Source organism: Equus caballus, chromosome 2 (genome assembly GCF_041296265.1).
Source record: "Equus caballus isolate H_3958 breed thoroughbred chromosome 2, TB-T2T, whole genome shotgun sequence".
NCBI classification, from domain to species: domain Eukaryota; kingdom Metazoa; phylum Chordata; class Mammalia; order Perissodactyla; family Equidae; genus Equus; species Equus caballus.
In genome coordinates this window covers 28,332,130-28,351,118 of record NC_091685.1, presented here as the reverse complement: position 1 = coordinate 28,351,118, position 18,989 = coordinate 28,332,130, and the positions used below count along the sequence as shown (strand labels likewise).

At 40.2% G+C, this 18,989-nt stretch overlaps 1 protein-coding gene across 3 annotated transcripts in view; it reads right to left on the bottom strand.

Moving 5' to 3' along the window:
* The window catches only part of WASF2 (WASP family member 2), a 65,243-nt gene that overhangs the window by 22,046 nt on the left and 24,208 nt on the right, over window positions 1–18,989 (bottom strand). The window contains exon 2 of one of the 3 annotated variants that reach the window (XM_070260647.1): window positions 2,468–2,507. The exons of the other annotated variants lie outside the window; for them this stretch is intronic. The gene's annotated coding sequence lies outside the window, so the exon portion shown is untranslated. The remainder of the gene's footprint in view (window positions 1–2,467; window positions 2,508–18,989) is intronic. 3 annotated transcript variants of the gene reach the window in all.

Genomic DNA, 18,989 nt, shown 5'->3' with positions numbered 1-18,989 from the left:
ACTTTCCCTTCCAGTCTAACTCTTCTCCTCTTTTACATAATATAAAGGGTATCAGGTACTAAGATGCAATCTTCACTAACTCATGGTGAAAAGATGGTTTAGAACAGGAAAGGAAGCAGGAGGCTACAAATAAAAGAACCTCATGGTTTCTGTACACCATCCTTTGGATGTCCTCTCATTCCCAAGTTTCAAACTTGCTGGAAGAACCAGAAATTCAGGGGTACAGCCAGAGATGACTGAAAACAGCCACTGTGGCTCCCTTCACTAGCAAACACTTTAGTACTTGTTCCAGCTACTATGAGAAGCTAAAGGAGCCAGATCCCCCTGAAGTTCTGTGTTGAATGTGACTGCTGACGGGGCATTCCAGACGCTTTCTCTGGACACCTAACAGAAACTAGATTCCAGATGGCTAGGTAAATATCAGATTGGGAGCACAGTGGGGGGCAACTTCTAACACCTTGGTACTTTAGCGTTTATGCTTTCCCAAGTGCCTTGGGTAAGCAGATACAAATGGAGTCAACTCTATGTTATCTGGGTGGGGTTCACCTGGAACCAAGATGGCTTCCTCTTGCCAAAAAAGCCAGCTCCAACACCAGCTAGAGAGTACTCAAGAAATGACAGTATGTCACCATTCACAAAAAAAAACTCAAAATGGATCAAAGACTTAAAGGTAAGACCTGAAACCAAAAGACTTCTGGGAGAAAATATAAGCAGTATACTCTTTGACATCAGTCTTAAAAGGATCTTTTCAGACACCATGTCTTCTCAGACAAGGGAAACAATAGAAAGAATAAACAAATGGGACTTCATCAGACTAAAGAGCTTCTACAAGGCAAGGGAAAACAGAAAACAGGATGGAAACAAAAACACAACCCACCAACTGGGAAAAATATTTGCAAATCATATATCTGACAAAGGGTTAATCTCCATAATATATAAAGAACTCACACAACTCAACAACAAAAAAATCAAACAACCTGATCAAAAAATGGGCAGGGGATATGAACAAACATTTCTCCAAAGAAGATATACAGATGGACAATAGACACATGAAAAGATGCTCATCATCACTGATCATCAAGGAAATGCAAACTAAAACTACACTAAGATATCATCTTACACCCATCAGAATGGCTAAAATAACCAAAACAAAAACTAACAAATGTTGGAGAGGTTGTGGAGAAAAAGGAACCCTCATACACTGCTGGTGGGAATACAAACTGGTGCAGCCACTATGGAAAACAGTATGGAGATTTCTCAAAAAGTTAAAAATAGAAATACCATATGACCCAGCCATCCCACTACTGGGTATTTATCCAAAGAACTTGAAATCAGCAATTCAAACAGACCCATGCACCCCTATGTTCATTGCAGCATTATTCACAATAGCCAAGATGTGGAAGCAACCGAAGTGCCCATCAACTGATGATTGGACGAAGAAGATATGGTGCATATATATGTATGTATATATGTATGTATGTACATACAATGGAATACTACTGAGCCATAAAAAAGGATAAAATCGCCCCATTCACAACATGGATGGACCTTGAAGTATTATGTTAAGTGAAAGAAGCCAGATACAGAAAGACAATCTCTGTATGACTCCACTCATATGTGGAAGTTAAACACGTGAACAAAGAGAACAGATTAGTGATTACCAGGGGAAAGAGGGGATGGGGGTGGGCACAAAGGGTGAAGGGGTGCACCTACAATATGACTGACAAATAATAATGTACAACTGAAATTTCACAAGGTTGTAAACTATCATAACCTCAATAAAAAATAAAAGAGAGAAAAAAAGAAATGACAGTATGTCAATATCTATCAAGACAAAACAATGAGAAAAGAAAATCTGCTACTAAAAAAAAGTTATTTAATATAGCCACCAAAGAGAGACAAGATTCCCTGTTATACAGAGTTACTTGCATTGTTGCTCATTTTTCTTTTGGATACTCAAGGTTAGTTACATATAGTCTGCATAAGAAGTATGGAATTACGCATGATCTAAACTGCAATAGTAACTTGACCAAGAAAAAAAAAACATACATTCCAGTGACGATAAACTTAGAAATGGGCAAAAACTTCCAATACTCTACTCAAACTCAGCTTCAAGCTGTGGAGCTGAGACATATGTGGGTTAGTACTTTGACACCGTACTAGCTGTGTCATCTTAGGCAATTTTCCTAGAGACATTAATTAATGTCACTATACAAAATGTTTACTACAGGGCTAAACAAAAGGTAGTTATTTGTAGTTCCACTGACCCTAGGCAAATCTTACCGTAAAGTTCATTTTATTCATTGATAAATACTTTAAAACACTTTTAACCATGGACACATTATACAGTAGAATGCAATATTCACATAAATTTAAAGATGAAACCCTAGACTTCAATAAAATTTGGGTTTTTTTTTTTTCTGGAGGTTGCTCCCAGCCATGCTTCTGGACCTCCTGAAGAACATACATTCTCTCTCTCCTCCACTCTTTCATACTGGGTTCCTCATCTGAATCAGAGAACAAAGAAAATGATTACAGTGACTATTTTCTCAATTCTCCTCAAGACAGTACATAACTAGCACCATTCCAGATGCATTAAAGAAAAGTTAATACATTATATACAATGGATGTCTAATGGCATTAGGGTTTAATTCTCTCATGAAAATCCAGTTGAGAAAGGCTCCACTATCATCAGTGGTCGTTTAGTGGAAAATCTGTGGAGCACTGCGTGCTGCAGAACCACTTAATTAAGGAAGTGACATGGTCAAATTTGCATTTTAGGCAAATCATTCTAACTGAAGCGCAGACTTTATATTTGGGCAGGAGAAGGCTGGAGGTAAGAAGACCAATTGGGAAACTCTTCACAGGAGAAGGAGACAATAGAAACGAGGCCCACCACAGCTAGCAAATATGAACTGAGAAACCACAGACAGGTTGCAGGGTGAGTTCAGCCCTTCAGCCCTATCTGCTGCTCTCTCCTGATAGTTCTGTACAGTTCTACTCACAAAGTGATCAAATCTATCTTTCCTTATTAAAAGTATCATTAAAAGAGCTAAATGCTAGTGCCAGTGACAGAAATAAAGAGAAAATGAAGAAAACGAAGAAAATAGTGGTTCTGAGCTAGAAAAAGAAGTTTTGGATACATGAAAGAGTAGAATGTCCTGTCTTGATAAAATCAATAAAGTTCTTTTTCAGTTATACTTTACTTTGGGGAAATTATATGCTGTAGTGATATTTGCTAATTTAGGGGTTTGAGAAGGACTTATCTTGGGGGATGTTACATAGGAGAAGAATTAAATTAGAACCATTAAGAACATAAAAGTTAGAGAGTAGATTTCAATTTAGTTAGTTCCTTTTAATTAGAGCTGTCCTATATTAGAATGGATTCTCTTCACAGGTATGAGCTCCTGGGTACTATCTATCTTCTGGATGACCAGCTATCAGGCATGTTGGGGAGATATTCTGAGACTGTAAGAAGATACCGCCATTGAGAGGTCAGATGGGATGATTTCTACAATGCCTTCTAAATCAAAGATGATATAATTCTCACTCTAGGCTTCAGTTTCTTCATCTGCAAAATAAAAGGACTAAGCTAGATGATCTTTTTTTTTGAGGAAGAGCAGCCCTGGGCTAACATCTGCCACCAATCCTCCTCTTTTTGCTGAGGAAGGCTTGCCCTGAGCTAACATCTGTGCCCATCTTCCTCTACTTTACATGTGGGACGCCTACCACAGTATGGCTTGTCAAGCGGTGCCATGTCCACACCCAGGATCCAAACCGGCGAACGCGAGGCCACCGAAGTGGAACGTGCACACTTAACCACTGCACCACCGGGCCGGCCCCTAAACTAGATGATCTTTAAGAAGCTCTAAAATTCCTGGATTTGCTTCTAACTAAAGCTGTCATAACCTCCTCACTTGCCAACATCCACTTGCATTCTGAACACTAAGCCAGAGGCAGGTCTAGGGGCTGTAGAGAAGGGTGGATCATGGCCATGAATCAAATCCTTCTCCAGATCTAAATTCATCTAGTGATCAAGACCTGCAGGATCCAGAATGGTCCAAAGGACATTCCAGACAGAGCCTTGAGGTTAAGTTATTTACACCCTGGGAGGCTCCCAGACTGATCTGGGAGTTGGCTACCCAAAGAAGCCCAAAGGAAAATTTGGCTTTGGACCAGTTCCAAACATCCAGCCAGACTCATCTGCAACCCCCATCTTTACCCCTGACTATTTTCAGTCTAAGGGACTTGAGAATGAGTCTGAGAACAAATAAAAGACTTCGGACATCCCTTCCTAGTCAATGGCCTAGCAGTATACTGACCAGTCTAGACTGTCAGTACCATGACAAGATTCATACTTTGAATTGGAAACTGGACGAGGTGTTCTTTCAGGTTCCTCGAAACAGTAAGATTCTACAAGTCTGTATATTTCAAGTTAACATGGAATATTTATATATCACATTTGGTTAGTGTAAAGTCAAAAGAAGACTTTGACATCCACTCTACACTTTGAACTCTCACAAATCTGACCCCAACAGCCTGGGGCAGGGTAAGGTGAGAAGTAGGGATTGGGAAGGTGGAAGAAAGTAATAAAGGAAGGCTGCATGTGAGAGGGGCGGTGCACCCATCTGCAGCCCACTCTCAATTTCTGTTACTACCAGGACAAAAGACAGATGACTGCTCATTCTGGCAATGATATTTATTACTAGCTGTTTATTATAAATAAATAAACAATGCTTCATTTGGAGCCAAGGTCACTGATAACATCCGCATATTTCTATGGTCACATCCAAAAGCAAGTATATCTGAGCTATAGCAATAAACAACAGAAATGCTTCTCAAGGCAGTTCCTCTTTGAAACATACCCCCAAAATGCTGATCAGCAGTAGCAGGGGATGAGAACACGTGGGGATGTTGTACGTATGGCAGACAGGACTTCTGCTTTCACTTCAGCATTTCCCACTGTTTTATAGTAACAGCACTTTTGATGGGGGCAAACAAGAAGAGCTTTACTCTGTAGACCAGTTTCATCTTTCAAGAGAGAAATTTAGCGCTGAGCTAACTGCTGCCAATCCTCCTCCTTTTGCTGAAGAAGACTGGCCCTGAGCTAACATCCGTGCCCATCTTCCTCTACTTTATATGTGGGGTGCCTACCACAGCATGGCTTGCTGAGTGGTGCCATGTCCGCACCCGGGATCCGAACCGGTGAACCCCAGGCCGCCAAAGTGGAATGTGCACACTTAACCACTCGCCACTGGGCCAGCCCCACAAGAGATAAATTTCTTTTACACTTTAAGATTTTATTTTTTCCTTTTTCTCCCCAAAGCCTCCCGGTACATAGTTGTATATTCTTCGTTGTGGGTCCTTCTAGTTGTGGCACTGGAACGCTGCCTCAGCGTGGTTTGATGAGCAGTGCCATGTCTGTGCCCAGGATTCGAACCAACGAAACACTGGGCCACCTGCAGCGGAGCGCACGAACTTAACCACTTGGCCACGGGGCCAGCCCCCGAGATAAATTTCTTTATGTTAAAGAATATGTATTCCACAAAGGTTCAAGAATTTCAACTGAAAAGTCAAATAATCATTTGACTTCAAAATGATGACAACACACAGGCTTACTGTAATCTAAGTCTGTCTAGGAAAATGTTTAAATAAGTATGAATTTAGTGTTGCATAAGGCAGTCCTCACTCTCATGCAACAACCAGAAGGAGGAATGCCTCATTACAGACTTAAGCATACCCTACTTTCTGTTGAATAGGGTAGCACTGAACCTACAAATATAATCAGACTCTCTCCAAACACAAGGAATTACCGACAAATGAGTTTACCGACCAATGTCCGAAGGAGCTAGCAGGACAGAAATGGAGCTCCTCGAGTGGAGAGAGAAAGTATCTGACTGGGAGAGCCAAGAAAAAGAATTTATCTGCTATGATCTAAAACCAGGAGAAATTTCCAATTTCATAAAGGAATGACACCAGCTACGGACCTACATTCAATAAATGTGTAAGGCTCCTTGTCCTGATCTCATTTTGGGCAAGTAGCCCAGGAAATGGGACTTCTAAACTCCAGTATCTTACTCCTTTAGCACACTGTACATCTATCAAGGACCACTCACATCTGGTAATTCTATAACTTTCTATTATCTTTGGGGGCAATACCACCTTTTGTTCTTACCTTTATTACTCTTCAGGCTCTAATCATAGCTTTGCTTTTAAAGCTAAAATTGGGGGATCACCGTTACCTTCAAAACTGGTTTCTTCTAGTATCAACTATTCCACAGAAAACTGCCTCTTAAATCGCCAAAATTAGGCTCTCCTTTTAGTAGGATCCATCTGGTTGTCCAAAAGAAAACACATTTAAACTGTAAGTTGGAAACCTGGATTCTAGCTCTTAGTCTAATGATGACTAGCAATTGGGGGAAAAATTTCAATTCATCCTTCTAGTTCAGCTGTGAGCTGCACTAAAAAAATGCTCGAGAGATGCTATATGAAACTGAGATTTTGTTTGCAAAGTATTCTGAGCTCTAAAGAAAAGATTTATTCACATAAAATATTTCTTAGATCTCCTTCTTGGCCTAAGTTCCCTGTTATGTAAGCACTTAAATTATACAGGGTCTACAATGTTATCATTGATGACTTTCAGTCAAAGGCACAAAGTTCATTTTACTTTCCCATCTAACGCCCATTTCCAGCAATACCCAATTCACTAAAATGGAATGGTTTGAAATACCCCAAACTATCCATAAATGGGCTTTTACTCTGGTTGGATAAATATAAATTATGAATGATTTTGCTCAAAAAATGGAGAAATCTTACCCCTAACATTTGTGTGGGTCCTCAAGTACTAGATTTCTTTCAGCTATAATCATCAATTGAGCATTAAATTCACACAGGAGTTTAACATGAAAAACAACTAAGCTGCTCTGAAAAACAAACACCAACACAAAAAACAAAACAAAAGTATCAAACCTCAACAAATCAGTTCACAAGATTACTAGAAATATGTCAATAACTCACACAAGTCCCAATGAAGTATTCTTCATTTTTAAGAGCTCCCTTTCTTATTTATAGCCAATGACAGAAAACAGTGCTCTCTACTTGGTGGTGCCCAAAAATCTGAGACAAGAGGACAGATACAAAATGCATTCCTCTCCAAGTACCTGAGCTTGAATACCTGGCAGGAAGCCAAACCTGGGCATGTGCTACCATATGGGAACACACAGTTGGCTTTTATGAAAGAGTGCCTAATCCTACTTTACTACCTTACTTAGGGATGGAGAGCATGGGACTTGGCTGTAAACTTTCCTTCCTGGTTCTTGCAAGTAGCGGTGAGTACTGAACCAGGTTAAGACCCTACAGATAAGGCACTGGAGCACCCACTGGTGGATTAGATACAAAGGCACGTTTGAAAATGAGGGAGGAAGGAGATAATCAAAGCTGAATCCCACATCAGGCACTGAGTAAGTCTCATTTCTTCCTGCCAGCTGTCTAACCACTCATTTTAATCTCTATGATGGCTCACTTCACATTTCAAGCTTCTCTCTGCAGTAACTCCTCCCTCTCTGGGATGGAAAGGCCAAAAAAGAAACCGAATTTACACAACTGAGAAAGGCCAGGGGAAAAAAAGGTTGCAGAGCAACAACAAAAAAGGAAAGTCAGCAAAATGTTTTGCTGACAGCTCAGGGCAATATACAAACACACCTTGTGGTCACGGAGCAGGCAGAAGCTGCAGTCCTGGATGTGACTGCTAATACACCAACTTAAGAGAGGAGAGAGACGTAGCAATCACAACTACATGTGAACACCAGGGAGTGGAATTATGGAGCAAACTGCCATGCAATTCCATATTAACTACTCTATTCTGCCAGCTGTTCTAACAGGAATTCATTCCTGAAAAAGTGTCACACACTCATCTGTCACTAACGGCCAAGCTGCCGGCAACTGACTAAGAGTCAGCAGCAAAGGGCAGCTGTACATCTACTTCTTCTCACAAGGTCTATTCACCACTTGAAACATGGGATTTATAAGGAAAAGTCCTTGAGCAGGGGGGCAGTAAGTACCCATTTGTTTCTTTCTACCCTCAGTTTACTAGGCAGTTACCAAAACCCTCAAAACCTAATAAGCAGTGGCAAAGAGCAGCAAGAGCACGGACACTAAGAGACAGAGGTGGCGGCCGGCCCCAGGGCCGAGTGGTTGGGTTCGAGTGCTCCGCTTCGGTGGCCCAGGGTTTTGCCAGTTTGGAGATGGTACCGCTTGACAGGCCATGCTGGGGCGGCATCCCACACGCCACAACTGGAGAACCCACAACTAAAAATACACAACTATGTACCAGGGGGCTTTGGGGAGAAAAAGGAAAAATAAAATCTTTAAAAAAAAAAATTTAAAAAAAGAAAAAAGGAGAGAGACGAGAGGTATGGGTTTCAACCCACAACTGCCAAACTTTAGCTTTGGGTCCTTGGCACGCAGTCAAATCTCTCAGGCTGTTTCTTTTTTCTTTTCTTTTCTTTCCCCCAATCCGCCCAGTACATAGTTGCATATTTTAGGTGTGGGTCCTTCTAGTTGTGGCATGTGGGACGTCGCCTCAGCATGGCCTGATGAGCGGCACCATGTCCGCACTGAGGATCCGAACCGGTGAAACTCTGGGCCGTTGAAGGTGGAGCGCGGGAACTTAACCACTCGGCCACGGGGCCGGCCCCTCTCAGTCTGTTTCTTAACATGTTAAATTAGTATAAATTAGAACCATTAAGTCCTAGTTTGTAAGGCTGTTGTGAAGAAAAATGAAATAATGCCTATAAAAAATGCTTGCCACAGTGCCTGGCACAGAAGAGATGACTACAATAACAGGAGTAGTAGCAGTAGTACGAGTTCCACATCTATCTAGCATTTAACTGTGTGCCAAGCACTATTCTAAATGTTTTGTATGTGGTTCTCTTAAACATTAAACAACATTATAAACTAAGCTTCAGGTGGTATTAATGGTTAACTACTAATTATAGTACCTTATCAATGAGTATTTATCAAGTAGACGAAGAACACAAAGAAGTACAAAATCCCTCTTAACTCCACAAGCTTATGATTTAATTGAAGAGACAGATACAACCACAGTTAAGTAACAATACAGCAAATAAACAGAAGTTCAGTTATCAAATGAGTGATGTAGTCAATGGTGACAATAGAAAGGATGAAAGGATCACGGTGAAGAAGAAACTGAATAGACTTCCTGGAATGAAGATCTCATCTGGGCGGGATTTGGATATAAAGCACAAAGAGGGGAAAGTTTTCCAGGTGGGGGTAAAATAAGCAGAAGTTTGGAACTCTATCACTAAGAATTTATGGAAAAGTCACAATTCTAATGGGCTTATACTGTACTTCATCAAATCTAAGATGCCGCTGATTGTAAGACGCATCATGATTGAAGACATGTTAAAATGTGGGGAAAATGTACATCTCAAAATCAATGAAATATAACATTTCTTTTTCTATAATATGAGAAGGTAGACAAGATAATCTTTAAAAGTTCTCTCCACCTCTAAAATGCTATGATTCTATAACTCAGACTTACAAGACAATACTCAAATTTTACTTAACCATCAACACATGGGAAGAACAAAGATAAAAATAAGAGAGACTGGAACCATACTCCACTACTTATTTGCAAGGCTAAAATATTCACCTCCTAATATGTTCATATTTTCCTTTATATACTTGAACATAGTTATAAAAGCTGTTTTAGGGGCCGGCCTTGTGGCCGAGTGGTTAAGTTCACACACTCTGCTTCCGCGGCTTAGGGTTTCGCCGGTTCGGATCCTGGGTGCGGACGTGGCACCACTCGTCAGGCCATGCTGAGGCAGCATCCCACATGCCACAACTAGAGGGTCCCACAACTAAAAATACACAACTATGTACTGGGGGGCTTTGGGGAGAAAAAGGAAAAATAAAATCTTTACAAATAAAATAAAGATGTTTTAATATCCTTGTCTACTAATTCCATCACCTCTGTCATTTCTGAGTGTTTCTACAGACTGATTTTTCTCCTAGTTATGGGCCACATTTTTCTGGCAAGTCTGGTAACTTTTGATTGGATGTTGGACATTGTGATTTCACAATGTTGAGTATCTAGCATTGTTGTCTTGGTTTCAAGAGCGTTGTGCTTTGTTCTGGTAGGCAGTTAAGTTACTTGTGGTTCAATTCGGTACCTCCAAGGCTTGTTTTTAAGGTTTGTTAGGGTAGGTCTAGAGCAGCCTTTACTCTATGGATATTTTAGCCCCAGTACAAAGATGTGGCCCTTCTGCAATCTCTCCAGTCTGGCTAGTGGGAATTCACCTCCCTGCTCTTTAGCTCACAGCTTCCTGATCACTTTCCCCAACCTCCTGGAGTTTGACCCCAGGCAAGTGTGTGGTCAGCAATGACTCAAGGGGACCCTGAGGAGATTTCTACAGCAGTTTTTCTGCATAGCTCCCGCTCGTCCAGAACTCCACCCCATAGCTTCCAGTTGCCTCAGTCTCCCTCCCATTACAATCTGTCTCTTCAGTTCAGCAAGACCCATGTGCTCTACTTGGTATCCCCTATCCTGCTCCATGGTTAGAATACACATCTAGACAGAAAGCCAGTGTAATCATAAGGCTCACGTCCTTTAATGCCGTTCTCCCAGGGATCACAGCCCCGTGCTTCGTGTTGAAGTCAGGACTGACTTCCACTCTAGTTTTACAAGGCCCCCAACCATAAAAAGGTACTGTAAAATTCCTAAAGTCAGATTAATTTCAATTTATCTTCAATAAGTATATACCATGGAGTACTTTTAGAAGAAGTAACAGGAAAAAGTAGGTGTCCTGAAATCAAACAAGAAAGCATTGCAAATAGGTAAGATATCATCATCATAAGCATATAACATACTTGAATAACATGTTTAATTAACTTTTTGAATGATCACAGTTGAGAACAATGACAGAAAATTTCTATTTTCTTTTTTAAAACTAACACTCACATAGATGTTTACCACATTTAAAAATCAATAGAGCTTGGTGAACCTAGAGACATGTTCAGTGAAGGGAATCAAGGATTCCCTGGGCCACTGGTTACACGACTGTAGGCCGGTTAATCTCTCTGAGCCTCATCTGTAAAATGGGGAAAACAAAACCTACTTCATAGGATGGTTCTAAGGATAAAATCAGATAATATATGTAAGCCTTCTCTAGGGGTGTGTAGCACCCAGTAGGTACTCAGTAACTGATAGCTCTCATTACAACTAATTCAAAAGAATGCTGAGTTTGGTTGGACTCATCTCCTGGTGGAAATGAAATAATTTAAGAAGAATAGGTCAAACTGAACAGCACTGAGCATTACACAAAGGGCTCTCCTAATTGGTCCTCTTTTCTTTGGTCTCAGTGGAGGCCAAGTAGTAGGTGGGCCTCTGTCCTTCTGAGATAGGCTCTCCAGGAGTGTGGAGACAAACACTGAGAAAGACAAAGGGTATCAGTCTTCCAAATCATAATCAGGAGTCAATTCGGTATTTTCGTTCTATGTACTTCGAAAGCAAAATAGTCTCAAAGGGACTATTATGTGGACTGTGGCATTTCTTTAAAAAAAAAAAAAAAAATCCTTTCATCTTAAAGGCCCAAGGCAAATGTTACCACTGCTAAGAAGCCTTCCTTGACTCTTATAGTCTGAAGTCATTTCTCCCTCTCCAAAAGTGCCAGAGAGGTATACTGATCCTCTTTTATGGCAGTCACTACATTCTGTTTTGTAGCACAAATTTTTGGAGTGTACAACTCTTTGAGTACAGGAAGTGAAAAACAAAATATCTTTAAACCCAAGAGAAGTAGTAGTAACAAAAGTAGCTATCTGGAGCCAAGCTGGCATTCTTAAAACTTCTTTGTATTCTATAGTGTCTGCTTGATAAATATTTGTTGAATTCCCAAAATATGCCAGGTATTTATTCACATTTTCTTGATATCTCTAATCCTCAAAATACTTCTGAAAGGTAAGCAGTAGCATTCTGACTTTACAGATGAGAGAACTAAAACTAAGAGCCGTTCTGTAACTTTATCAAAGTTGCAGTATCAGCTTTTACCCAGCTCCATCTGTGTCCAACGTTCATGCTCTTTCCATGACACCACACCGACTCTTCACAAAACATCCAAATCAAGAAGTTAGATGAATATGCCCATATTTCTCATTTTCATACAGTAGTGCCAACAGACCCCAGACTACTTTCTTCCCGCTCGAAAAAAGACTGCATGCTAACACAAGAAAGCCTTCCTGACATATTTACCCTAGAACTGAAATGGTGTTAATGAGGATAACACACTGCTTTCTCCCTCTCTACACCCAATTTTAGCCAGCTGCTCAGGGGCTTCACATCTTTCACTTTAAACAACATAAACAATGGCTCATTTAAAGTGCCAGCCTCAGATAATATGTTCAGATGCTACTGATTTTCAAACAAACTCCTGTTTTCAAACAGCTAGGCATTTGGGGTTCCGTCACTTCTGATGGGTTACTTTTATCTGCAGTGTCCCTGAAAATCACTTTAAGTTTCATTCTCTGTGCACTGTTCAGCTCATCAAATCTTGTCATTGGGGACTTTTTTTTTAAGCACCTAATCTTTCATCTTCTTTTACAATGAACCAAAACACATTCCTATGGGTAATTCCTAAACTGTATGTATATTTTAAAATAATATTCTTCTGACCCTTTTTCTAAAAAGCACAGTTGTTTTTCCTTTTTAGCCCAAGTAATATAATTATATCAGAAATGAGTTCCCCCCCATCTCTTTCTGCATATGGGGAATACTGAAAAGATAAGTCTTTTTTAATTATTAAATGTAAATAGCTCATTAAATATAATCCAATTACTTTAATTGTAAAAAGGAAGTAATTACAATATGTACATGTATTTTTGCCTAGTAGATTTAATATCTTACATTAATCTTTTCAGCATTAATATTTTAAATTAACCTTTGACATTAGAAAAATGCAAGAAACTGATGTCTTTTTTATATATACATATACATACATACATACACACACACACACACACACACACACACACAGTTGTAATTTATGGATCTTTGTTGTGATTTCACCCACAAACAATTTTACCCACTCCCACAGAGAGGGGTAATTAAATACCACCTGCCCTAACGGAACTGGTATTTCTTGTCTGCTATAAATCATATTAAAGAGTCTGTTTTAAATTCTAATGCCTTCACGGGACAAAAAGCCAAGTGATGAATTCTGTGGCATTCCAATAATCACAAAGCTTTACTTAGAAAGACAATTCCAAGCCAAAATTTGTTAAAGCTGTCTTTGATACATATAGGTGCCTAAATTTTCCATAACCTAATTTCTATTCTGTTACTACCAATCGTAGCTCCCTGAGACCATCCCCAAGCATTCTTCCTGCTCACTAGTCTCTAGCCCCTCAAGTTTGCTGTTATGACATTTTCCCTCAGCAGCCATCTGGTTCTTTGCTTTTACTTTCTTGGTGACCAAGGGTAAATAAAGTAAATAGCTAAATCTCTATGAACTGCTTTGAAAATAGGCTCTGCCATGGTCTGCGCACTGAAGAACTTCTATTAAAACGGAGGGAAAAGGCTTACACATATGAGGAATTAAGATTGAGCTTTGTTTTTCTACTTCCTACCAAAATCTATCAATGAGTGCTGTTTTAAGATATGAATGTATATTTATAAAAGTTAAAATTTTATTTAGATTAACACAGAACTTCTTCCAAACTTTAGAAATAGCAAGAACTGTATGAATATATATGTTGGAGAGGTAACATCTGGGGTCATGTTTGTACAGCACTTTCCCTCCAAAGTAGAAAAGTTCTATTTAAAGTAGTAATAAGCATCATGTGTTTTCAGCAACTCTAAAGGATTTCACTGAAATAGATTTTCCTGTTCAGACTCTGTATTAATGAGCCAAAGATGCAGCTCTCCTTCACTGATATCACTTCCCAAAACAAATTAATGACATGGAGGAGGCTGACTATGACTAACTCCTCTGGTCATTCAGACTACAGCCATGTTGAAGGAGTTCCTGACTACATAAGGCTGGCTTCTGCTGTCATCCAGGCTTACTATGGAAAGCTATTTTACGGTCCGAAAGGATAGCGACATGGGTCACTGTGGGTTCCCTCATCCCAAACACTGTAATGGATTCTGAACAATTACCAAAGTTAGCAGGGGGAATGGAGCTGATATCTGATGATGACCACAATCCTCCAGAAGGACAGCACCATTAAAAAGACAACAAGAAGTAATTTCATACAAGTAAAAGGTGTAGCAGCAGCTAAAACTAAGCCCCTTTCAAGATTTAAATGATTCAAGTCTCATCTTGATAACACCGGTATTTTTGCACAAAATATATCTTATTAGGCCAGCCCTTGAAAGTTAAAAAGGTGTCTTTAAATGCCTGCTGACCTAAAATTGCCATGTTCCATGGTTTGAAGGGATTGATTTTCTGGAGAAGGACAATAAGATGCCAAATGCTGTTCAATGGATATCAGAATACTATTCGGGAACCTATTCTGCACCTGTGGAAGCAAAAGGAATAAGACTGGCTCACACATCCCAGAGGGAGGATGGTATTTATGTGGGCTCTCCCTATGACCTCTTTGGCAGCAAATGTAAGAAAGTCCTTTTTTGAGGCTAAGGGGCGGGCCCAGGACTTTCAACTACCCATTCAAGCAGGGTTACGATCCCCCTCCTCCATAATTAAGTTCCTTTTCCCTTTCTCCATGCATGCATGAATTGCAGTGACATTGACATGGGGGCCTGACATTAGTCTTTGAAGGTCATTTAAATCCTCCTCCTTCCAAGCTGCCTTAAAAGCAATGCATCATCCACTCCACAATGCCTGAGTGTGGGGTTTGACTAGATGGTTCTCAAAGCAGTCACCTAAAGCATAAAAAGAAAGAGAGCTCCAAATTCAGGTACCATAAAAAGAACAAATATAAAAAATAGAACATAATAAAACTCAGTTGCTCAAGAGACAACAGTAAAAGCAACACTAAATATCTTAGATTGGATGAATGAAAATACTTCTACCGATAATCCCTTTTAAGAAAGTAGAAAAGGTCATTCACAATATGGTCCCTTTATATGCCTCTAGTATCAGCTCCTGTCACATCTTCATATGTACGTACCTTTCCCTGAAGTCCTATAGACCCTCCCATGGCTCCCTATTGTATCACATTCTCTCTTGCCTCCATGCTTCTGCTCAAGTCTGACCACCTACCACAACCCCCACCAACTTCTAAGGTCTGGCAAGATTGAGCTTAAGTGAAACAACTCTTGACGTGCCTTGTCCCAAAGAAGCTTGGTGTCCCTTGTCTTGCACACTCTTTAAACTTCTATAACACCCTATGCATGCCTATCCCATCACACTGCATTAAAATGACTGATTTTCTTACTTGCTCTCCCACTAGACTGAATTCTTTGAGGCTGGTGATCTGTCACCTCTAACCCTAGGGCCTACCACCATGCTAGGCACAGAGAGAGGGCTCAATAAATATTTATCAAATTAATGAAGCCACAGTTAGTGCCCCTTGTGCTTTGGCCCTCATGATGGTGAGGATGGGGAGGGTATCTGGACCTCCAGTCTTAAAGGACTCCTTCCTAAGGGAAGAGAACTCAACCTGAATAGCCCAAGTTGAATCTGTGTTTTAGAATTAAGATTCCTGGTAACTCACCAGATCACAAAACAGGCTCTACATACACTCTCCAAGCCCTAGGATATGATCAGAGGTCTAATCTGGTACAGAACAGTGAGACACTACAAATTAAAAACCAAGGCCACACTGACCAAGATGAGCTATCTGCCACTTCCCTTGTATTCATGTACCTCAAAGCTCTTACTTCCTAATGTAAAGAGAGAAAAATGACAGTTATCAGCCAAAGGAGATACATTTCCAAAAAGGCTAAGGAAGGTCAGAATAGCCTAAGTCATGAACACCAGCATATGTCCAAAGCTTGAAATAAATCTAGGCTGTCATTAAAATCTCCAGGCACTTGGCCTAAGATGTTAATAAGCCTCTGAACCTTTCCTTTCCCTCCCAAATGAGCTTCTTGCTTCCCTCCCCTCAATACTTTTTCCCCACCCACCTATCCACCCACCAGCCTGCCTGCCTGCCTTTCTTTCTTTGCCTTCCTTCCTGCCTTTATAAATACGAATAGAGCTAGGGACAATCTGTCAAACAAACGACAATTTCAAACTGTATGTGGGACCTGTATAAAGAGAGAGCCAATTATTTCTTCATTCGTTTGTTCATTCATTCATTCAGTCAACAAATCTTATGTACCAGGCACTGTGCCACACACTGGGGATACAATTCAACACCGCCCCTGCCCTCAGGAAGCTCAAAAGCTACTGAAGGAGACAAATAAATAAAGGGGACAATAATACTCTATGATAAGTGTGACTACAAATGTTAATTTAAGTTCAAGGCGTTATGGAGGCATCCAGCTCAGACTGGGGGGGCGGGGTCAGTTAAGAAAGGGTGTCTGAAAGGACAGAAAAGGTTAGTGAAGAAGTGAAGTTTCAGGTGAGGGGAGCAGTGTGTGCAGAAGCAAAGAATGTTCCAGGAACAGCAAATAGCTTGGTGTGGCTGAAGCACAGGAAGTTATGAGTGATGAGGCTAATAAGGCAGACAGAAGCCGAGGCACAGAGCGCCTTGTATGTGGCACTATAGCACTTGGAGTGTGCTGAAGGCTACTGGGAACTATTTAAAATTGAGGCTAGAGAGTGACATGATTGGATTTGCATTTAGAAAGCTCTCTCTGGCAGCAATGTGGAGAAAGTACTACATGAAGAGGTAAAAGACTGAGGCAGTAATCCAAGTGGAAGAACTTCTAATTGATCACCAGAATCTATATAATGGAAGAGGTGCAACATAAGATGATAGAAAGTGCTCAATACTGAGTTTGAGACCAGGTTGTCACTGATAAGCTTTCTCTTTTGAACAATAAAATTACTTAATCTCTCTGGGCCTCAGTTTTTACATTCTGAAAAACGTGTTTATGTGTGAAAGCAGAACTAGGGGGAACACTAGATTAGATAAGTTATCACCAACCTTTTTTTCATGCTTTAAAATTTACAGATATAAAATTTTTTTTAAATACATGTAAGGTATAAAGAATTGTGATATAGCAAATATCAGTGTGCCTACGGCCTAGTTTAAGAAGCATGTTAACATTAGCTTTAAAGCCTCCTGCATGTCTCTCCCCAAACCCATCTTATTCCCTTTTCACTCTGAGATAACACTATCCTGAAATGTGTATTTACCATTCCCTTGTTTTTCTTTATAGTTTTATCACATCTGTATCTCTAAATATATTGTTTAGTTTCATGTTTCTGAACTTTACATAAATCTAATAAGATATAGTCTTCTGCAACTTTTCACTCTACAACTTGAGATTCATTCATGTTGCTATAGCTGCAATTTAATAATTTCCACTGTTAAATAGTACTCTATTGTATGGCCGTACTATGATTCAATTATCCAATTCAACATTAAGGGCTATTGGGATTTGTCCCTAGTTTGGATTTTTTTTGTTTTTGTTATCACTAACAGTGTTGCTGTGGACATTTCTGTACATGTCTCCTAGTGCACATGTGCAAGAATTCTTTTTTTTTTAAAAGATTGGCACCTGAGCTAACAACTGTTGCCAATCTTCCTTTTTTTTTCCTGCTTTTTCTCACCAAATCCCCTCAATACATAGTTGTATATTTTAGTTGTGGGTCCTTCTAGTTGTGGCATGTGGGACGCCGCCTCAATGTGGCCTGATGAGCAGTGCCATGTCCACACCCAGGATCCAAACCAGCGAAACCCTGGGCCGCTGAAGTGGAGCACGCGGACTTAACCACTCGGCCACAGGGCCGGCCCCATGTGCAACAGTTCTTTAGGGTAGATACCTAGCAATGGAATTACTGCGTCATAGGGTGTGAACATCTTCAATCATGAGATGATGCCAAATTGTTTTGCAAAATGGTTGTACCCATTTACACTCCTGCTTGCTGGGTTCTGGTTGCTTCATAATCCTTGCCAACATTTTTTGTCAGATTTTAATTTTTGCCAATCTGATGGACACAAAACAGTCTATCACTGTGGTTTTAATCTACATTTTCCTGATTGCTAATGAGGCTGAGCATCTCCAACCCTTTTTGTAAGAAGGAGCTACTTTTAATTTTTCTAAAACACTGAGATCAAGTCCCTTCTCTAAAAGCCTAAAATGGCTGGAGGTCATTCAGAATGCTTAATGCTTAATAATCCTCCAATGATTAAATAAATGAAGACTGGTCTCTTTCAGCACTAAGGTAAAACTGTATGACCCAATCTCAGCCATACAGACACCGGACATAGAAGCAAATCTGAAATTTTTCATCTGGGAATTGAAGGTGAGTAAGGGACTTTAGAAGGACTGAAATTGAGACTGAGAAAAATCAGAGAGAGAATGATCAGGGCAAATATATGGTATTTAAGGGCTTTCACTAAGTGATAGCAACATACTTCGTTAGCCTCCTTTCTGGCCACACCTTTCTAATGCTCTATACTTCAGCCACTGTTCACCACAGAGGCCCTTCCGCACCCTCATGCCTCTGTGATTTCATTCAAGACATTTCCTGCTTCCTGGAGTAATCACTTGTTTTCCCCTGCTTCTTGCATTTTATTAATTCTTCCCTGCCCAGTTCAAATGTAATTGCTTCCATGAAGCCATCCTGACCCTGTTCCCCAGGAAGAATTCATCAAGTCCTACTCTGCTCCAATAATGCTCCATTATTCCTCTCTTACAGCATCCATCTCCTATTACAGCTGTAACAGGGATAAACTGAGAGCTCTTTGAGGGAAGGTACTATCTTTTCAATCCTGAGGTGCTCAGCACCACTTCTGTCACCCATCGATCCTTCATAAAATACTGGATAAGTGGATAGAAAGACGGACAGAATCTGCTGAGAAAAAACACCTCTAAACAATGGAAGAAAGGT